Source organism: Apium graveolens, chromosome 10 (genome assembly GCF_009905375.1).
Source record: "Apium graveolens cultivar Ventura chromosome 10, ASM990537v1, whole genome shotgun sequence".
NCBI classification, from domain to species: domain Eukaryota; kingdom Viridiplantae; phylum Streptophyta; class Magnoliopsida; order Apiales; family Apiaceae; genus Apium; species Apium graveolens.
Genome location: NC_133656.1, coordinates 25,236,209 through 25,242,271, shown reverse-complemented (window position 1 = coordinate 25,242,271; position 6,063 = coordinate 25,236,209).

Below are 6,063 nucleotides of genomic sequence, written 5' to 3'. Positions count from 1 at the left end.
TATTTTAAAAACTGATGCCAAGTGACAGTTAATTCCTTAAACAGTGCTAAATCTCATTGTCAAATTCTTTGTGAATAGAAACCTTGCAATTCCCTTGATAAAGTATAGTCTAGTTGATCATGGCCTTGAAATTTAGTGGACCTATTTCCTGTGCTTCAAAGTTGATCTAGAATATATTATGGAAAAGGACTTTTATAGGGTGCAAATGGACTCTAATATGGTGAAAAGTGACTTACATGGTTGATTTGAGCCAAAATGTGGAACAAAATTGACTTGTATGAAAGTGGCACTAAGAGGTGGTAAAAGGATGTCAAATTTGATGTATATGATGTTAACATGTTAATTGTACAAATATATGGTGGAAAGTGATTTTTATAGGGTGCAAAGTGACTCTTATAGGGTGCAAATGGACTATAATATGGTGTAAAGTGACTGTAATATGATGTGAAGTCACTTACATGATAGATGAGAGCCAAAATGTGGCCCAAAATTGACTCGTAGTAAAGGGTACCAAGAGTTGGTTACAGGATGTCATATTGCATGTTCATGATGTTAACTATTAATTGTATCAATATATGGCGGCAAATGACTCTTATATGGTGAAAATGACTCTAATATGGTGAAAAGTGACTTAAAGGGTTAATTAGAGCCAAAATATGGAACAAAATTTACTTGTATGAAACTGTCACTTAGAGGTGGTAAAAGGATGTCAAATTGGATGTATATGATGTTAACATATTAATTGTACAATTATATTGGAAAGTGAGTCTTTTAGGGTACAAAGTGACTCTAATATGATGAAAAGTAACTTACATGGTTGATTAGAGCCAAAATGTGGGACATAATTGACTTGTATGAAAGTGACACTAAGATCTGGTAAAAGGATGTCAAAATGTATGTATATGATGTTAACATGTTAATTGCACAAATATATTGTAAAATGACTCTTATAGGGTGGAAAGTGAGTCTAATATGATGAAAAGTAACTAACATGGTTGATTAGAGCCAAAATGTGGAACAAAATTGACTTGTATGAAAGTGTCACTAAGAGCTGGTAACATGATGTTAAATTTGATGTATATGATGTTAACATGTTAATTATACAATTATATTGTGGAAAGTGACTCTTATATGGTGCAAATTGACTCCAATATGGTGAAAAGTGACTTACCTGGTTGATTAGAGCCAAAATGAGGAACAAAATTGACTTGTATGAAAGTGACACTAAGAGGTGGTAAAAGAATGTTAAATTGGATGTATATGATGTTAACATGTTAATTGTACAAATATATTATGGAAAAGGACTCTTATAGGGTGCAAATGGACTCTAATATGGTGAAAAGTGACTTACATGGTTGATTAGAGCCAAAATGTGGAACAAAATTGACTTGTATGAAAGTGGCACTAAGAGGTGGTAAAAGGATGTCAAATTTGATGTATATGATGTTAACATGTTAATTGTACAAATATATGGTGGAAAGTGATTTTTATAGGGTGGAAAGTGACTCTTATAGGGTGCAAATGGACTATAATATGGTGTAAAGTGACTGTAATATGATGTGAAGTCACTTACATGATAGATGAGAGCCAAAATGTGGCCCAAAATTGACTCGTAGTAAAGGGTACCAAGAGTTGGTTACAGGATGTCATATTGCATGTTCATGATGTTAACTATTAATTATATCAATATATGGCGGCAAATGACTCTTATATGGTGAAAATGACTCTAATATGGTGAAAAGTGACTTAAAGGGTTAATTAGAGCCAAAATATGGAACAAAATTTACTTGTCTGAAACTGTCACTTAGAGGTGGTAAAAGGATGTCAAATTGGATGTATATGATGTTAACATATTAATTGTACAATTATATTGGAAAGTGAGTCTTATAGGGTACAAAGTGACTCTAATATGATGAAAAGTAACTTACATGGTTGATTAGAGCCAAAATGTGGGACATAATTGACTTGTATGAAAGTGACACTAAGATGTGGTAAAAGGATGTCAAAATGTATGTATATGATATTAACATGTTAATTGCACAAATATATTGTAAAATGACTCTTATAGGGTGGAAAGTGAGTCTAATATGATGAAAAGTAACTAACATGGTTGATTAGAGCCAAAATGTGGAACAAAATTGACTTGTATGAAAGTGTCACTAAGAGTTGGTAAAATGATGTTAAATTTGATGTATATGATGTTAACATGTTACTTGTACAATTATATTGTGGAAAGTGAGTCTTATAGGGTGCAAAGTGACTCCAATATGGTGAAAAGTGACTTAACTGGTTGATTAGAGCCAAAATGAGGAACAAAATTGACTTGTATGAAAGTGACACTTAGAGGTGGTAAAAGGATGTCAAAAGGTATGTATATGATGTTAACATGTTAATTGTACAAATATATTGGAAAGTGACTCTTATAAGGTACAAAATGACCCTAATATGATGAAAAGTAACTTATATGGTTGATTAGACCAAAAATGTGGGAAAACATTGACTTGTATGAAAGTGACACTAAGAGGTGGTAAAAGGATGTCAAAATGCATGGATATGATGTTAAAATGTTAATTGTACAAATATATTGGAAAGTGACTCTTATAGGGTGCAAAGAGACTCTAATATGTTGAAAAGTAACTTACATGGTTGATTAGAGCCAAAATGTGGAACAAAATTGACTTGTATGAAAGTGTCACTAAGAGCTGGTAAAAGGTTGTTAAATTTGATGTATATGATGTTAACATGTTAATTATACAATTATATTTTGGAAAGTGACTCTTATAGGGTGCAAAGCGACTCTAATATGGTGAAAAGTGACTTACTTAATTGATTAGAGCCAAAATGTGGAACAAAATTGACTTGTATGAAAGAGGTGGTAAAAGGATGTTAAATTGGATTTATATGATGTTAACATGTTAATTGTACAAATATATTGTGGAAAAGGACTGTTATAGGGTGCAAATGGACTCTAATATGGTACAAAGTGACTGTAATATAATGTGAAGTCACTTACATGATAGATGAGAACCAAAATGTGGCCAAAAATTTACTCATAGTAAAGGGTACAAAGAGATGGTTAAAGGATGTCATATTGCATTTTCATGATGTTAACTATTAATTGTATCAATATATGGCAGCAAATGACTCTTATAGGGTGAAAATGACACTAATATGGTGAAAAGTGACTTAAAGGGTTGATTAGAGCCAAATTGTGGAATAAAATTTACTTGTGTGAAACTGTCACTAAGAGGTGGTAAAAGGATGTCAAATTGGATGTATATGATGTTAACATATTAATTGTAAAAATATATTGGAAAGTGACTCTTATAGGGTACAAAGTGACTCTAATATGATGAAAAGTAACTTACATGGTTGATTAGAACCAAAATATGGGACAAAATTGACTTGTATGAAATTGACACTAAGTTGTGGTAAAAGGATGTCAAAATGTAAGTATATGATGTTAACATGTTAATTGTAAAAATATATTGGAAAGTGACTCTTATAGGGTGCAAAATGACTCTTATATGATCAAAAGTAACTAACATGGTTGATTAGAGCCAAAATGTGGAACACAATTGACTTGTATGAAAGTATCACTAAGAGTTGGTAATATGATGTTAAATTTGATGTATATGATGTTAACATGTTAATTATACAATTATATTGTCGAAAGTGACTCTTAGTGTCACTTTCATACAAATCAATTTTGTTCCACATTTTAGCTCTAATCAACCCTTTAAGTCACTTTTCACCATATTAGAGTCATTTTCACCCTATAAGAGTCACTTTCCGCCATATATTGATACAATTAATAGTTAACATCATGAACATGCATTATGACTTCCTTTAACCACCTTTTGGTACACCTTTTCTACGAGTTAATTTTGGGCCACATTTTGGCTCTCATCTATCATGTAAGTGACTTCACATCATATTAGAGTCACTTTGCACCCTATAAGAGTCATTTTACACCATATAATTGTACAATTAACATGTTAACATCATATACATCCTATTTGACATCCTTTTACCCCCTCTTAGTGCCACTTTCATACAAGTCAATTATGTTCCACAATTTGGCTCTAAATAACCATGTAAGTCACTTTTCACCATATTAGAGTCACTTTGCACACTATAAAAATCACTTTCCACCATATATTTGTACAATTAACATGTTAACATCATATACATAAAATTTGACATCCTTTTACCACCTCTTAGTGCCACTTTCATACAAGTCAATTTTGTTCCACATTTTGGCTCTAATCAACCATGTAAGTCACTTTTCACCATGTTAGAGTCCATTTGCACCCTATAAGAGTCCTATTCCACAATATATTTGTACAATTAACATGTTAACATAATATACATCAAATTTAACATCCTTTTACCACCTCTTAGTGTCACTTTCATACAAGTCAATTGTGTTCCTCATTTTGGCTCTAATCAACCAGGTAAGTCACTTTTCACCATATTGGAGTCACTTTGCAACCTATAAGAGTCACTTTCCATTATATAATTGTATAATTAACATGTTAACATCATATACATCAAATTTAACATTATGTTACGAACTCTTAGTGACACTTTCATACAAGTCAATTTTGTTCCATATTTTGGCTCTAATCAACCATGTTAGTTACTTTTCATCATATTAGAGTCACTTTGCAACCTTTAAGAGTCACTTTCCAATATATTTGTACAATTAACATGTTAAAATCATATACATACATTTTGACATCCTTTTACCACATCTTAATGTCACTTTCATACAAGTCAATTTTGTCCCACATTTTGGCTCTAATCAACCATGTAAGTTACTTTTCATCATATTATAGTGACTTTGAACCCTATTAGAGTCAGTTTCCAATATATTTGTACAATTAATATGTTAACAATATGTACATCCAATTTGACATCCTTTTACCACCTCTTAGTGACCGTTTCATTCAAGTAAATTTTGTTTCACATTTTGTCTCTAATCAACCCTTTTAGTCACTTTTCACCATATTAGAGTTATTTTCACCCTATAAGAGTCATTTGCTGCCATATATTGATACAATTAATAGTTAACATCATGAACATGCAATATGACATCCTTTAACCACCTCTTGGTACCCTTTACTACGAGTCAATTTTGTGTCACATTTTGGCTCTCATCTATCATGTAAGTGACTTCACATCATATTATAGTCACTTTGCACCATATTAGAGAACATTTACACCCTTTAAGTGTCCTCTTCCATAATATATTTGTACAATTAACATGTTAACATCATATACATCAAATTTAACATCATTTTACGAACTCTTAGTGACACTTTCATACAAGTCAATTTTGTTCCACATTTTGGCTCTAATCAACCATGTTAGTTACTTTTTATCATATTAGAGTCACTTTGCACCCTTTAAGAGTCACTTTCCAATATATTTGTATAATTAACATGTTAACATCATATACATACATTTTGACATCCTTTTACCACATCTTAGTGTCACTTTCATACAAGTCAATTTTGTCCCACATTTTGGCTCTAATCAACCATGTAAGTTACTTTTCATCATATTAGAGTCACTTTGTACCCTATAAGAGTCAGTTTCAAATATATTTGTACAATTAATATGTTAACATTATGTACATCCAATTTGACATCCTTTTACCACCTCTTAGTGACCGTTTCATTCAAGTAAATTTTGTTTCACATTTTGTCTCTAATCAACCCTTTGAGTCACTTTTCACCATATTAGAGTCATTTTCACCCTATAAGAGTCATTTGCTGCCATATATGGATACAATTAATAGTTAACATCATGAACATGCAATATGACATCCTTTAACCACCTCTTGGTACCCTTTACTACGAGTCAATTTTGGGTCACATTTTGGCTCTCATCTATCATGTAAGTGACTTCACATCATATTATAGTCACTTTGCACCATATTAGAGTCCATTTACACCCTATAAGAGTCCTCTTCCACAATATATTTGTACAATTAACATGTTAACATCATATACATCCAATTTAATATCATTTTACCACCTCTTAGTGTCACTTTCT